The 16,894-nt window shown below is 34.5% G+C and overlaps 1 long non-coding RNA gene across 3 annotated transcripts; it reads right to left on the bottom strand.

The window, feature by feature from the left end:
• Nucleotides 1-8,559: 8,559 nt before the first annotated feature.
• Nucleotides 8,560-16,103, bottom strand: LOC141452959 (uncharacterized). Of its 3 annotated transcripts, none has more exons than XR_012457703.1 (5): nt 15,834-16,103; nt 15,236-15,295; nt 13,803-13,927; nt 13,644-13,674; nt 8,560-8,897 (listed from the first exon to the last, which is right to left on the bottom strand). It is a non-coding gene; the product is annotated as an uncharacterized lncRNA (long non-coding RNA). The 3 variants fall into 3 exon arrangements; XR_012457704.1 differs by lacking the exon at nt 8,560-8,897 and adding an exon at nt 10,210-10,849; XR_012457702.1 differs by lacking the exon at nt 8,560-8,897 and having other exon boundaries at nt 12,240-13,674.
• Between the last annotated feature and the right edge of the window lie 791 nt (nt 16,104-16,894).

Genomic DNA, 16,894 nt, shown 5'->3' with positions numbered 1-16,894 from the left:
TTTCTAAAACCAGAAAACACAAAATCCAAAATCTTTACGAATGCAAAAAAAAATGAACAGCAAGACTAAAACAAAAATAGAGCAGGATTTTCAAAAACTGTGTTTTGCTATGGAAAATACATATAATTATGCAAAAATATTTCCAAAAATTTTAAAAAAATATGGATGAAGCAGGGAAAAAATGATAGGCTTTCTAACAAATCGACTATTCCAGTCAAATTATTAAAAATTTTGTGCGATAAAATGACGGTGAAAATTAACACTTTCATTACATAATCTAACGAGGTGACCAGCTAGAGGAAAAACATTATCAACGTTTAATGAACTTGCAAGTGAGGTCATCTTTTAAGTAATTCAGAACAAAATGTTGTTGCATTTTTAACAAAACCTTTACAGTCTTAAGTAACTAGTTGATATTTTCATAAAAACACCACGAAATCTACTTAAGTTTTCAAGTAAATAGTATTTCAGTTTTTCAAACGAGAGATAAAACTGCATCATTGACAGAAAATTGCAATTTGGTTACCATACACTTAAACAGAGTAAACTTTGTTTTTCCGATTTCCCAATTGAATTAAATTTGTACTATAAACAAGAAAAGTTTTTAATGTATTTTTTAGAGAACTTACTGAACTTGAAAAAGAACAAACAATTATTCAAAAACTTCTGAAGATGATGCCAGGGTTTGGAATTGACTTTTCATGACGGTTTAATTAGTAACCTGAAATGCAAGTGTTTATGTAGATCTAATTTATTTAAAAAGTGACTCGGATTTAAAAAAACAATTCTTTAGGATCAGTCTTTAAACGATTTCAGGACGAATTTATCAGAAAATACCCAAGTTTTAATTCTATTTACAACGAAGCAATATTTTCTAAATGTAACAAAGTCAAAGTCGAAGAACAGACCTGACGCTTCTGCAGATATTAAGATAAGTATAACACTTCCTAATATTTTTATAAAAAACAATTTTCAATTCAAGGATCCAAAATCATGGAAGTCATTAAGAACTTCATTTTATTTTATATTTTACTGTTAAAACAATTATTTAAAAATAATTATTAATATAGTTTCATTTGCTTTATATCATTATTTAAATAATGTAATATTAACTAACCTATGTTAGGGAAGGTATTTTGTTAAAATCTCTCGTAATCTTTTTACGGTTCCGCGATGAACAACTACAAATTGTTAACAATAAATTGAATTGAAAAAAGTTTAAATTGCCAAGAAAATAAACAAATTTATCTGGTTAAATTACAGCAAGTTTTCTTAGACAACTTTACTGGTGGAACCTGCAATCAAAAATAAGAAATGGAGTAAAATTGTAATTTCTTAAAATTAAAAAAAAATAGCAATTTCTGCAGAAGAACATTTAAGGAAGGAGAGGTCAAAGTATGGTTGGACGAAGTCATTGACAGCAGTTACATCTGGCAATATATCTGTCACAGGTAACAGTCACAAATGACGTACATTGGCAATAAGTTCATCTACCTCTTTATTGCAAAAAAAAAAAAAAGTTAGAAAATCACACACTCATGCTTCACCATATATTGTAACCTAACAATAAGTGTGCGTATGTAACGAATACACAATATTTGTCCTGTTCCTAGTTCCTAGTTTTGTAAATAATGTCATTTTTTCAATAGAAGAGTTGAAAAATTGCATTAGACCTAATGGTATAATATAACCCTAGCTATTTACAGCAAATGTGGTTAAATACAAACTGTTGCACATGGTCGTTTCTGCCAACTATTCGATTCGTGTTTGTGTTCGTTTAAGACCATTTGGTCTTCAACCAAAACGCCATATACGAGGGTCGTTTGAAAAGTCCGTGCAAAGTCAGAAAGATAGCACTACTGGCGCGTATCGCGGTTATGTTTAGTTAGTAGCATCTCTTGGAAGAACACACACCAAGTTTCAGCCAGATCGGTCTATTTCTTTGTGTTTGGCATTCGATTGAATCGAGGAAGTCGAGTGATTTTCAAAAAATGGACGAAAAAGAATTTCGTGTGTTGATTAAACACTACTTTATGAAAGGCAAAACGCCTCAGGAGACTAAAGAGAAGCTTGATAAACATTATGGTGACTCTGCACCTTCGATTAGAACAGTTTATAAGTGGTTTCAAAATTTTCGGAGTGGCCATATGGGCACAAGTGACGCTGAACGTTCTGGACGCCCTGTTAAGGTTACTACTCCAGAAATCATTGATAAAATCCATGATATGGTGATGGATGACAGAAGAGTGAAGGTGCATGAGATTGCTAGTGCTGTGGGCATCTCGAATGAATGGTACATAATATTTTGCATCAACATTTGGACATGACAAAGCTATCCGCAAGATGGGTGCCGCGATTGCTCACCCTTGACCATAAACGAAATCGTGTGAAGTGTTGCAAGGACGGTTTGCAGCTGTTCCAGAAGAATCCGCAGGACTTTAAGCGTCGTTTCGTCACTGTGGATGAAACATGGATACATCACTACACTCCTGAGACCAAAGAACAATCTAAACAATGGTTACCAAGGGCGAAGACCGTTCCTTCGGCCGGAAAGATTATGGCGACTGTCTTTTGGGATTAGCAAGGAATAATCCTCATCGACTATCTGGAAAAGGGTAAAACTATTACAGGTGCATATTATTCATCGTTATTGGACCGTTTGAAAACCGAGCTGCAAGAAAAACGCTCACGATTGGCCCACAACAAAAGTCCTTTTCCATCACGACAACGCACCAGCTCACACCTCAACAGTTGTGGTCGCAAAATTAATGGAAATAGGGTTCCAACTCGTTTCACATCCCCCCCTATTCTCCAGACTTGGCTCCCTCGGACTACTATTTGTTCCCCAATATGAAGAAATGGCTGGCGGGAAAAAGATTTTATTCAAACGAGGAGGTGATTGCAGAAACGAATGGCTATTTTTCAGACTTGGACAAATCCTATTATTCGGAAGGGATCAACAAACTAGAGCAGCGTTGGACGAAGTGTACAAGCCTAAAAGGAGACTATGTTGAAAAATAAAAATGGTTTACCCCAAAAAATTAAGTAGTTTTTATTTTTGCACGGACTTTTCAAACGACCCTCGTATCTTAAAAGTAGACTCTACGTAATTGGAAGTAGCGTGATCAAGTTTTTGGAATTCAGTGTCATTGGTCTTCTTACCAAGAAAAATAAATTTTTACTGAATGGAGTGGGATATTTACGCTTGAAGGTGAACGATATTCGTTCCGTAATGATGTGGTGAACGAAGCTTCAACGATTGTACATTTAGATTCGCACAACATCCAGCATCAAAGAAACCAAGAAAAACATTTTTTTTTTATTTACGAAAAAAACGCTTCAGACCTTCTAAAGAACCCAGACATCATCATCTTCATTTTCGCAGCATCCATTCTCTCACAACATCCAGTCAACTCGCTTCTTACAAAATAACATCTGAACTCTCCAGAAGAATGGATTAAAAAAAACAGAAAATTGAAATTAAACGTTCAAAAGTGTCTGAACATAGACTTCACTATTAGAAGATTAGTCTATACTCAAGTTTAAAACAACGAGACTTCATTTTCTTGCACTGCCACTGTTCCAAACTTGGAGGATCGTTTGACATGGAAACCATAGAAACGCCATAAATGATAAGAACTAAAAAACGCTATTACCTAACAAGACTTCTTGATAGTTGATCAAAATTGACGCTAAAAAACAAAGTGCTAATAATAACGCGCTGAAACTGATTTGGATTTACAGACAAGAACTGAGGAGTTCCTAATGCTCCATACTACGTCTCTCTTCAGAACCATTCCCGCCGATCTAAAAGTACCTTCTAGTCAAGACCTAACATCCGCTCGATTCAAGAAGTTTTACTGTAGCCTTTCCACACATCCTGAACCTGTTATTGACCAGCTTTCATCTTTGACTGTCCTAACCATCCTAATCGTCGATTGAAACGGTGCTGGCCCCCTCAGTTTTTACTGATTGGAGGTAATTGACTCATTGGATGGCCATTTTGATGGGACTAAAGTGGTAACTCCTCTTATGTCTCTTCTCTAGTCATCTGCTTTTTCTTCTTGCTGGAGCAATTGTGCTGCAGTTTTAAATTTCAAAAGTTCTTAACAAAAATAATAATCTTCTCTAAGGCTCAACAGTCCTTAAAAGGACCAAGGCCTCCACCACTATCCTCTGCCATTCCTCTCTTTCTTGGGCCCTCGTCCTCCACCTTCTTACGTCCATCGCCCGCAGATCCTCCTCCACCTGGTCGATCCATCTATTTGGTGGGCGGCCCCTGGGCCTCCTGCCCCCAGGCTTTGCCCTCCAGCGCCATTCTTGGCCCGCGGCTGCGATCCATCCTCATTCATCCATCTAGCCCATCTTAATCTTGCTTGCTTCACTTTTGTTACCAGGTCCGCTTCCCCAAAAAGGATTTGAATCTCCGCGTTGGTGCGAATACGCCACTGGCCGTTCTCACACACTGGTCCGTAGATCCTACGTAGAAGTCTCCTCTCCCAGACCCCCAACAAATGTTGGTCGGCACCATGTCTCGGAGGCGTACATCACTACAGGCCTAATGACCGTTTTATATATTATTAATTTGGCCTCTCTGGTAATATCGCGGGATTTGAAAATTTTTTGTAAGGCAAAATAACATCGGTTTGCCGCAGCTATTAGCTATTCTAGCCCTCACGTCGGCTCCGACATTATTGTCCGCAGTCAGTACCGCACCCAGATACTTAAAGGCCTCCACACGTTCATAGACCTTGCCCTCTACTTGCAGGCTGCCTTGTCTCTCTCCATGTTCCTTGGCTGTCTCTAGAAACTGTGTTTTCTGTTCGTTTACATGGAGCACCATTTCTTTAGCCGCATCCACGAACTCTTTCTTGCAATCCTTTAAGGAGTTAATGTTAATAAAGGAGGAAGGTAGTGAGTACCTTATACCGTGGGGTTCTGGTCGCTCAGGTGACCTACTGTGCGTCGGTTTGGGCCCATCGGGTGGGGACCGCGATTGTGAGGATGCATCTTATGGCCGTGCAACGTTCTATTCTGTTGCTCATGGGGCGTTATAGCCGGACCACATCCACGGAGGCTTTGCAGGTGCTCACGGGATGCTTGCCATTGGACATGGAGGTGGTTAGGGCCGCGGTGAGATATGGTTTGCGAAGGGGCATAGAGGTGCGTGTCCCCATGTTAAGAGCCTTACGATTGTCGGTGGCTGATATGACCGAAGATTACCGGTTATGGTTTAGGGAAAGATTAAATAAAGTAGGTGACAGAGGATCTCCCTGTCGTAACCCATTTACCACCGAGAAGCTTCTAGATCTGGAGCCCTGGGCCTTGACACAGCACTTCGAGTTTGCCCCGCTGGCCCCGCCAGTTTTTACTGATTGGAGGTAATTGACTCATTGGATGGCCATTTTGATGGGACTAAAGTGGTAACTCCTCTTATGTCTCTTCTCTAGTCATCTGCTTTTTCTTCTTGCTGGAGCAATTGTGCTGCAGTTTTAAATTTCAAAAGTTCTTAACAAAAATAATAATAATTACCTAAAATTCAGAAATCAGTACCAGCGTTTTTCTTTTACACTGTAAACACTTAAATTTATTGCAAAATGTCCCGGCATCAGACGTAAACTGTGAACTTCTAATTATTTTTTGATGAAATAAACAAAATAAAAAGGGATAACAAAATATTTTGACAGTCCCTACTAAATATTTACTAAATATTTTTATACAATGAGAAATTTATTGTTCTTTTCTTAGAAAATTCCCTTTTAAAATTAGTATGAATGGCCACTACCTATTCTAGTGGTTAAAATTCTCCTTATTATTTACAATAGGTAGATCTCTTGGGGAATGAAGTAGGATTGCTGTCAACCAACAATATCTTTTTACTTAACAAGGTGAAAGCTTAGGGAAATGAATTCAGCCATTGGTTGAGTTTGGATTTTCCAGCTAGCGTTCTGAAATGTTAGTTTTTGATTTATAACTTCTATGGATTTAAGTTTGGTAGGTTATTTGTTGGTTTAGGAAACAATGGAAAAAGGAAATAGGAACTTTCGACTCCGTAAATCATGAAAAGCTCTGGTATAAACTTTATAGTTTGGGGATTGGGGGAAAAATGCTACGACTCTTAATTGAGTTATATCAATCAGCAACCTATGTCATATCTGACGGCTCTACGATGTATGATATCCCGATCTCGGAGGGGGTCCTCCAAGGAGATACACTGAGCCCGCTGTTGTTTTCCTTGTTTTTGGCGGATCTGCAGGATTTCTTCTCTTCCAGGAATGTGGAGGGCATTTCAGTCGGTAATTCTAGAGAACTATCTCACTTGCTTTATGCGGACGATCTGGTAATCCTAGCTAGAAGCTGGATAGATGCACGGCGTAAGCTGGATGTTCTTCAGGAATATTGTAAAGAAAATTGCCTTACAGTCAATACGGATAAAACTGTGGTAATTCCGTTTTGTAAAGGTGGCCGACCGGGTAAAAGATTGCAATTGACCTATGGAGATGTACCGCTTCAAGTAGTGAATACCTTTACGTATCTGGGGGTTCCAGTGTCGTCCTCTGCAAAGTTTTGGCAAGCAAGCAAACACTTCTTAGCCAAGGGTATAATAGCCAATTCAGTAGTGAAGAATACTCTCATTAAAAGTAAATCTGACAGTTGGGCTACAAAGATTAAACTGTTTGCAGCTACTTCTGAGGCAACTATTCTGTATGCTTCCGAGGTATGGGCTCCATCTTATGCGGATATGGTCGAAAGGGCGCAGTTATCTTTCATTAAGTCAGTTCTCCAGCTCCCTAGAAACTCGCCAAACTATTTTGCCAGACTTGAAACCGGACAAGTTCATCTTAAATACAAAATTTTTAAAAGAATGCTGAATTGGTGGCTTAAATTATTAAATATGGAAACAATCGATCTTCCAAAACTTTGCTATATGAGACAAAGGGAACTATTGGACATAATGGATATGCCCTACAACTGGTGCCAACAGCTGCGATACTATCTAGTTATGCTGGGTGCCGAGGACATTTGGGTATCACAGGATGTGAAAATAATCAGTGACAATTACAAAAACTTGTTGGAGAGAATGGAGAATCACCTAATCAGTAAAGATGTGGATGCCGCAATTTCCAGCTCTTTTAACACACTCTATAGAACTTATAGTTTGCTAGGTGGTTGTGAAAGCTATTTAAAAGCGAAGCTCCACATAAATAAATTAAGAATTATTTCTCAATTACGTCTCTCAGGAAAGTTTACAAACCATTTAAATTATCAAAATTACTCTGCCAAATTCTGCCTTGATTCTGTTTGTCCACTATGTAACCATGATTTAGATAACATTTCACATCTACTCCTAATATGTCCGGTACTCAATCAATATAGAAACAAGTTCATCACTCAGTATTTCTCTCACCACCCTGGTAGTGATAATAGTAATAAAATTTCAGAGCTATTGACTATAGATGATCGAGATAATGAAAAAGTCAATAATATTTTTCTATTTGTCACTAATTGTCTCAAATTTAGAAAAATAGTGCTACAATGAAACTTCCTTGCTCACCTTAACTTATCAATGTAGCAATAATAAGAAAAAACAATTAAAAGAAGCCATGTTAGCAAATTCCCTATTGTATCAATTGTTATTTTATTTTAAGTAGATTACCTTCTTTACTGCAGAGAACTATTCAGTTGTGTTTCTTATTTTCATCTTTTATTTTATGATTTATTTTTTCTATATCTTGTTCTGATTTTATTTTGTTTTATTTTTTACTCATGCTCAAAAAATTATTCTCCTCAGTTAATTTAAATAATACTTGATATCTTATTTCTTTACTAATATTTAATTAATTATTGTAATAAAGTATTATAATTTTTGTATTTATAAATTTGTAAGGTCAACCCTTGCTATGAGATCTGATCTCTTTAAGCAATAAAGATTCATTCATTCATTCATTCAAATAGGAACTTTAAAACCATTAAATTATTTGGCCTTAAAAAAGAAGACAAATGGAAACTCAATAACCTTTACGATGATAAATTTTTTGAGTAATATATATTCTGCGAGTTTCTGCGTTACTTTCATTTGTAACCAGTTTCTATTGGTCATTAGAAAAAATAATCCCATCGTTCAAATATTAGAATTTAAGTTTCCACAAGAAGCACAAATTTTGGTGAAATGGTCTATTTGTGCGAACTCCTGAGATCGAAAATAACCTCAAAAACATAGTCAAAGGTACTTCGAATACCGTAAAGTTTAGGTTCAAATCAGTCATACGGAAGTGTGGACATCCAAAAATATAATTAATTTGTTAAATTAAATAGAAATGATTTAGGTACAGAGGCAGTTTTCTAACTGCGTCAGTTTTCAGCTTTACCAAGTAAAGTGCTAGGTGAATTAAAGATGCATTAAAAAGATATTTAATTAATTTTGTATGCACCTTCTGTATCTGGCTGTGAAATTGAGGCCTCAAACAGGTTCTGAATTAAGCTTACTGTTTTGAATTATGAACTAGAAGAGCTAAATTGTTGAATCCTATGATTTTGCTTTACTTCTACTTAAAAAAACCATTGAATTGAATAATTTTGCTCTATTAATTACCAATTATGCATTATTTTTAAAAAGAGTCATTAAGAATTAAAATATACATAATTGTTTACAAGGTTCATTTAACCATTTCTTAATTTTCTTCCTACAAAACTTGATATATTTTGTTTTCTGTACATTTATACCCTTTATATATTTTTATTTCGAATTTCGTTTAAAAAGAATTCTATAAACTTTGTAAAACGAAATATCATTGCTGACTTTTAAAATACTCTAGGAATTTCGGAGTTTCGGTGTGAGGATGGAGATGAGATGTCCTTTGTGGTGTTTTGCTCCATATTTCTTGGACTATCACAACCTGTACATAAATAATCCGATGATTGCAGTACCAAAAATTCAAGTAGTAAATCAAAGTTGGACTGGTTTACTTTGGGCAAATCGTTCAACTAGCAATTAAAAATGTAAATAATTAGAATAGAACAGTTAGAAAAACAAAATAATTGAATCAAAGACTTTTTGAAACTGAATAACCCAATTTAATTTAATTTATTCGTATTCAATAATCATTTATTTAATATTAGTGCTTTCATTGTGATAACATTGAAGAGGGATACTTGGAAATTTTCTTTGAATTAAATAGTTGATAAGGGCTTACTTTAATATGAACATTAACCCCTTGGAGGCGATTCACGAAATTAAGAGTACTATGAGCTTAAATTGCAAACGAGTAACTACACCCAAGTCTCTTTATGTAATACACTTTAGAGAAGTATCAGCGTCAAAATGAAGACTTTCTATTCTGAGCATATATTCCGTCAATTAATCTTTCTGGCAATCTCGAAGAAGACATTTTTGAAGGAATTCACAACATGTTCGATCATTGAGAAAGATATTTAAAAATTTTGGTGAAAAATAAAGTTCAAGATTAATTTTATTTCATTTTTTTGGGGGGTAAATCAAGAGAAAAATGTATTTGCAAATATAAATGCGTAATTATTGGATAGAAATCTATAATTCTAAGCAACGATTCACTGCCTAGATACATATCCAAGAAATGTAATCGGTTAGCTCCCACAGGAGAATATTAAACAAGAAAATATATCCGTCTGACCTCTATACTGAACTTCAAGAAGGATTCTTTATGTTTTAAAATGTGACATTCTAATCCACGAGGGCAATACTATCATTATATACTGTTATAAAGCTTCACTGAATTGGAGAAAATTACAGTTTGGTCAAAAGCTTAAAAAATTGTTTATATTTTATGCACTATACTATTTGGTAGTGATGCGAATTTGTTAAACTTTCTAAAGTTAGATTTTCTGATAGGCTACACATATTGAAGGCATCAGAAAGAAACATCGGACGCTAAAACCACAATTTGAGGCATTCTGTTTCTTATTGCATAGTTTCTTTAGAAGAAGAGAGGTTAAAACTGCCACAACTCATGTCGAGAGTAAGGACATTGTCCATCTACTTCACCTTATATTCTTTTCTGCTATCCTCGCCTTCCATCTTCTACTTGTTTGTTCATCGCTTCTCTACAACAGCCAAATAATGCTCTGGCACCAACCCGCTGTAAAGAGCGTAGTTCTTTGTAAAGGCCATTCGTTGTACTTTTTTAGAAACAAGAAGAATTTTTGTAGACCTAAAGACGTCTCTGATAATTGTCTACTTTTGAACTAATTTTTAGAATTCTTAGGCTGACAGTTTTGGGAAACAATTTTGCTAAATTATCTTGCAAAATATTATAATATCCTTATCCCTGATGACACTATTTCTTACAACAAACTGTGTGTCCTTATCTCTGTTTCAGTAACTTGCACAACATTTTCAAGAGCTTTGTGTAGCCAAACAAGAACGTTTCCTCTTTGCAAACCATTCTTTTTGCAGTATTTATTGATAGAAATGACGTTTAGTACTTGACCTGTTATTGCCTATCTATCTGAAACTTGCTAAATTTTCTCTAGCCAGGAGCCTCCCTCGGGAGATTGCCTAATTAGAGATTATCAATGAAAGCACCAAGATGTCTGTTTTTGACAACTCTAGAATTTGTCAACTGATATCCTGATTATATTTATAGTTTCTGCACGATACCGATCTATTCCACCTGAAAAGAGAACAGAATCCGCGTCCAATTCCGGATTGTTTCTAGTTTAAATCAATTGAACGGTATTGACTTTGATACACTTTATCTTCTCTAAAAATGATTACAAGAATCTGAACTAAAATTAACTTTTATAAAACTTTGAAATGGATCCTTCTCCCCGAAAAGTTATACTGTTCAACAACCACTAAAAACCTCCACACCTGGAAAAATTTAATGAGATTATTAATAATGGAGACTTCAAAAGTTGGTTTCCAATTAAAATATGAAGCTGAAAATGCGACCCTATTGCTCCTCCTCATCCTCCTATTGCTGCCATAAGGTAACAAATTAACAAATCAAATTCTGGAATAGTTACTTGAGTTTTAATATTTTTTAGAAATCATACATTTGCTAAAGATTTTTTACAATGCCAGAAAACTTCGTTGACACTATTAGCACTTGCATTCGTTAACATAATTTACACAAAATGGTTTAGTTATTGACCATAATATCTTCATCAAATGTTTTATGGTTGTTGGGAAGAGGTCATAAATATAAAAAAAGAAACCTTTATTTACCTACTTATCGGCAAATTTATTGCCTTTTCAGGATCTATATATACAATAGAAAACAAATAAGATTAATTATATCCAAAAGAATATCTATTTGTATAATAAATTGTATTAAAGAAATCATTTTGTAAGTAAAAACGTTTTTTTCACGTTATTTTCATTTTGTTTTCTAATTTTCCAAAAGGAAATTTAAGGGTTTTTAAAAAATATTTGGTTAGCTCCGCAGTGCTGGACCATATCTTTGATTTTATCTGTTGCAGCATCCATATTTATTGAATCTCTAACCGGTTTCATCACTTTCAATCATTATGAGAGATAGTCTAATCAGTTAGGTGTAAAGATTTCGACTTCTCTTACCTTTCCGTCTCCCACTATCCTTGCTGACTCAGCCATAGTCCAATGATTAACATAAAAATATTTAAATGGGTATATAAGTTTGATAAAGGAAATCAAAGAAACTAATAATAGCACTTCAAAGGAAACTAAGAAAATTTAACGAAAGAGAAATACTCGTACTCTGTTAATGATGTAACAAAGCCTCGAAATTGTAATTTCAGTTATTTAAAGATTATATAACAGTGATGTAAGTGGTTTTAGAATAACTTAGATTGAAAATATGTAAAAACTGAATTGTTTTCTATGTTATCGAACTTTTTATATTACAGCAAATCGGTTATATAATGCCACATCATCTAGGAAGAAAATATGCAATAGTATTGTCCCCAAAATGCAGGTGTACTCATGATTAATTTAGTATAGGAATTTATTGTTTACCTGTCTATAGTTAGTGATGGGGTCAATAAATACATAACAATAGTTTTACAATTGTAAATTTATATGATAAATCAGGTACTCTGTTTGTTGTTGATGTATTAACTAGACAGATTTCAAAGAATGTTTAAGACTTTTGTTTATCGGCCAATTTTATTTTATTTTCTGATTTAAAAAGTTCTAGAAGTTTTAACAATTTGAAAATTTACTTCTTCTTTTAATATATAAACATACAATTTTTTTTATATATGTGTAAAGTCCAATTTTAAATTTACAAAACCAATATCCCAACTGATAAAAAAATAAAAAAATCTGCATTATTCAAAATCGATGTATCATTTGAATAGGATTGATGTAAATCGTGCAAATAGTTGAATAACCTGTAATGTTAGTTTGCATTTTCTATGAACACAGAGAATTGGAATTCCCTTGAGGCAGTGTATAGATTATACAGATTTTATCAATGATTCTCTTCAATTACGGTGCACCGGATGGAAGCATTTTTTTAAGGAAATTAATTATTTAAAGAGCAACTTGAACAGCCAGGGGTCTTCAGTTCAATCAAGGCGTACTGGTTTGATGAAATAAATACCTAATTTTGACAATTTTTTCCTTATCTTTTTCTAAAAATGATATTATATCCTAACTTTTTTTTTTGAAATAAAGGTGACACAGTTCGAGAAAACTTTGTCAAAAGTGGACAATAATGGCGTTTTCGAAAAATTATCTTGTTACTTATTTTTTATAAACAAATACCTAAAAGAGGTAAATGATCTTTATGTACCATTTTGTGGGAAATAACTAGATTTATCCCAAGAGAAGTCATTCGAACGAGTAGGATAGTGAAGGATAGCCTATGGGTTTGTTTGGAACGTTTTCCACATATTCTTCTTTGGATTGGATTCTGTCCAAGTACTCTCTTGAGAGACACCAAAATTTGGCATATCTTAGAAGTGAAATTTAGAAAGAAGATACAAGCATTTGCTAAAAATAATGGGTCAGAACTTGAAGATCAGGTAATACGTGAATGGAAGGAAGCTCTTCTTCTTCACGGCCAGCGCTAAGTACCTAAACTGATCGAAGACCTCTGAACAGTATTCGCACCGCTCAAGAGAGCGTATGATAAGGCAAACTTATCACGTCTATAATGCCAGTTTTAATTAGGTGATCTCTTTCAATCGAAAATCGTAGACATCTCAGATGTTTTTTTGTAAACAAAATGACCAAATAAACGACTACTCCCCATATGAATCCTCCTCTATTTTGAGCTCTATGTTGTTAAAAACTGAGAAGGAATTATTAGAATTCAGGTAAGAGCGGCTAAACAGAAGAAGTTATGTGTTTACGACTCCTGCTGAGTATGTAAGGAGGAGGTAAGTAGCACCACGAACTGAACTGACCCCATCACATCCTACAATATGTTATTCTCCGTGAATCATTACTTATTTCTCAACTTCTTAACCAGATTATTTATTGAACTTGATAAATTCATGCTTTTTAAATATTTAGGAAACTTTTAAAATCAATTTTTGTAATTAAATTGTAATTTTAGGCGAAGAATTCATCAATTAGCTTATAATGATGAGTAGTATTTGAGAAGTGATTTCAAGGCTTAGTAAACAAATTATTTTTTACAGCAGTTTTCATTCATAGACAGGGAATCCATACTTACTTTCTTCAACAGCAATTTCGCGTATGATAACCTGTTAAATTTAGCTGTATTAGTATTTGTAGGATCCAGTTTATTGTAAACATAATTTCAGAAAACCATCGTTTAGCAATTTAATCATGCCATTATTAACGTGTTTCTTAACTTGGAATTTAATCTAACCTGACAAGTTCCAAACCTTGTTGGAGTTATCTGAACATTCCCTCCTCCCAACTGATTTTAAATACTTCACTTACTAAACTTCTTTTTCATCTAAATATTTCAGAGACCTTAGTTCGCTGCAATAACTGTAAAATAACGTAATCGATGAATATCAAATAAAATCAAAGCATTTAATGGAGAGACGGCAAGTATAGTTTTCGAAATCTCTACACTAAACTAATTAAATCTCTGATGATGGATAAGGTTTTAAAACCAAACAGGTTAGATTAGGGAAGGGATTAGCTGAGTGTTCAGCAAATACTGGATTCCAGTGGGTTCGAATCCAGCTGCTGGCTCTTAGATTTTTCTCTTCTTACTAGCTTCTTACAGCTCTCTACCCGGTGATGTCTGTAACAGGAGAACACTATCTGGTAGCCGGCGGTGTACTGGACAAAACTGTGGTCACTAGTGATCTCAGATCGCACCTTAATTGCATAAAGGATAAAAGCGATTCTATTCAGCACTGCGGACCTAGTCCCAGTTGGCAGCATTTAATGAAATTGCTCGAGAACTATTCATGGTATCCTGATAAGGCAAATTAATGTGGGCAAAACTCAGAAATTTTGATAAATATTAAGTAGTCTGCAAAGATGTGATTGCTAGTACAGTAAGTTTGATAAATCTAGGCAGAAGAAACAGTCGATAATAGCAAACGGAGACCAAAGAAAGGGAATGGTGCCAGTGGTTTTTGTTTTGTTTTTTGCCCTTTTATAAGGTTGCCAAGGGCCGGATGGACCGTTAGGTAGAGTCAGGTGTGCCACTACAGCACAGCTCCCATTTACTTATTATATTACCCAGTAACATATACGCACCAGACATCCTAACAACCCCTTCCCTTAACGGGATCACATCCCTCCCAGATATCTGCCATATTTAATGTTTTTTTTTTTTCATCTTCTTTTGATTTCCTTACAAAACTTTTTTACATATGTAGTCCCAGATTGTTTACAGTTAGGTCACATTCCCAAACCCCTTTTCCTTGATTGGTTCCTGTTCAGTTTTTTTGCTCCAATATTCAAGGACAACCTCCAGTCTAACCTTCCAGTTATCGTACCATCCATTTAAGAAGATATTATTTAAGGGAAGTTTGGTGGTTCAGTAGGTGGAGAAAAAAACGTTACATAAAAAAAAGAAAAGAAATAGAAGACTCTAAAAACGGTACACCAAATGACCTTCCCTCTAGAGTAACGCCCTGCAAGCTTTTGTTAAACATGTGCATTACAAGAAAATTCCCGTTAACTTGGTCACTTTGTTACATACAATAATGTAACATATTTAAATGTACTCTGTCCTCAGAATTTTGTGCCAAGGATCCGGGGGTTTATTTACAGTTAAGGTAAGTTATATGGTTCAGTTTACGTTATTTTAGCTTATATAACTAAAAATAATGTTACCTATGTCTGTGATTATAAATCATCTTTCCCATTAAGTTCCTTAAATTTGACATTACGAACCTAGAAATTTACTTGGATAAAAAAGTTGCATAATAATAATATATATATATATTTTTAAAAATATTTCTATTAATGAGGTAGACATTTTAACTTCATAATAATAATGATTGCTCCAAACATTCTGGAATATTTACAAGAAGGAAAATCAGATTTCAATATTAAATAACCCTTCTTGTAGATTTTGTTATTTAAATTTATATAACCCGCCTGGACGTACGGTATTGAACTGTACAACAAAACGCTCCAAACTTCAACGAATTCAATCTCTTCAGTCTAAAATTCTCCGCACTATCGTTAACGCTCTATTTTACGTTTCAACTCTATCCACACAGACTTAGAAATTCCATTTCTAAACATATGCATTACAAGAAAATTCCCGTTAACTTGGTCACTTTGTTACATACAATAATGTAACATATTTAAATGTACTCTGTCCTCAGAATTTTGTGCCAAGGATACGGGGGTCGATTTACAGTTAAGGTAAGTTATATGGTTCAGTTTACGTTATTTTAGCTTATATAACTAAAAATAATGTTACCTATGTCTGTGATTAGGTTGCTCGAACTCGCTGTAAAAGTTTTCATCAGAACTTGCACCCTCATTATTCTCGCGATTTTCTCTCTTCTAAGGAGAGTAGCTAATCCTGGAGACGACTTAGGGAGTGTTATCACTAAGGTAACTTCTCCTCTCAATTAGTGAGTTTGTAGTGGTATCAGTTTTTGTCATTGTTACTTATAATGTAACTAGCGCTGGAATAACTGGACAAATAAATTTACAAATAATAAAAAAATTATTTAATTATTTACAATCTGTATACAGGGTAACCATGGTTACATGCTCCACCCACTTTTTTTTTAACGGCGGGAAATTTCGAAAAAATAAAAAACACGCATTTAATCATTTTTAGTCTAGTTTATTTTCAGTGATTGACCCATTTTTTTTTTACCCGTGTATCTCGAGATGCAGCATCCAACTTTTGTTTTTCAAATAGAACGTTATATTTTTTGTTGCATATTTTTGTAGTATTTGAGCTCCTAAAAACAACAAAAAAATTTTTTTTGAAATCGGTTAGGTTTTTCAAAAGTTATGGGTATTTAAAATATGAAAAACAAATTTCAGTTTCTGTCAAAATTACGTTATTTTTTTTAAAGAATCTGTTCAAACTGGGCACAATCAACGGATAGGCAAGCCAAAACTCTGGACTCCCACGCTTTGCTTGTAGCAGCACTTGTGGTGGCGAAGTCAAGGTCTAGGCAGGCTAGAGTTATTCGACGTTCAGGTTGTTTTTTCTACAAACGTTTGGTGTGGAGTTTTAGGAAATCAACTAATCTCCATAACACTAGCCTGCCTAGATCTTGACTTCGCCACCATAAGTACTGCTACAAACACAGCGTAGGAGTCCATAGTTTTGGCTTGCCTATTCATTGATTGTGCCCAGTTTGAACAGATTCTTTAAAAAAAATAGCGCAATTTTGACAGTAAACTGAAATTTGTTTTCCATAACTTTTGAAAAACCTAACCGATTTCAAAAACTTTTTTTTTGTTTTTTTAGGAGCTCAAATACTATAAAAATATGCAACAAAAAATATAACGTTCCAT

The sequence above is a fragment of the Rhodnius prolixus genome, unplaced genomic scaffold, assembly GCF_049639745.1.
Source record: "Rhodnius prolixus isolate KJV_2025 unplaced genomic scaffold, Rpr scaffold_3, whole genome shotgun sequence".
Taxonomy (NCBI): Eukaryota; Metazoa; Arthropoda; class Insecta; order Hemiptera; family Reduviidae; genus Rhodnius; species Rhodnius prolixus.
Note: the sequence above shows the minus strand (reverse complement) of the source record. Positions and strands in the feature narration are given on the sequence as shown.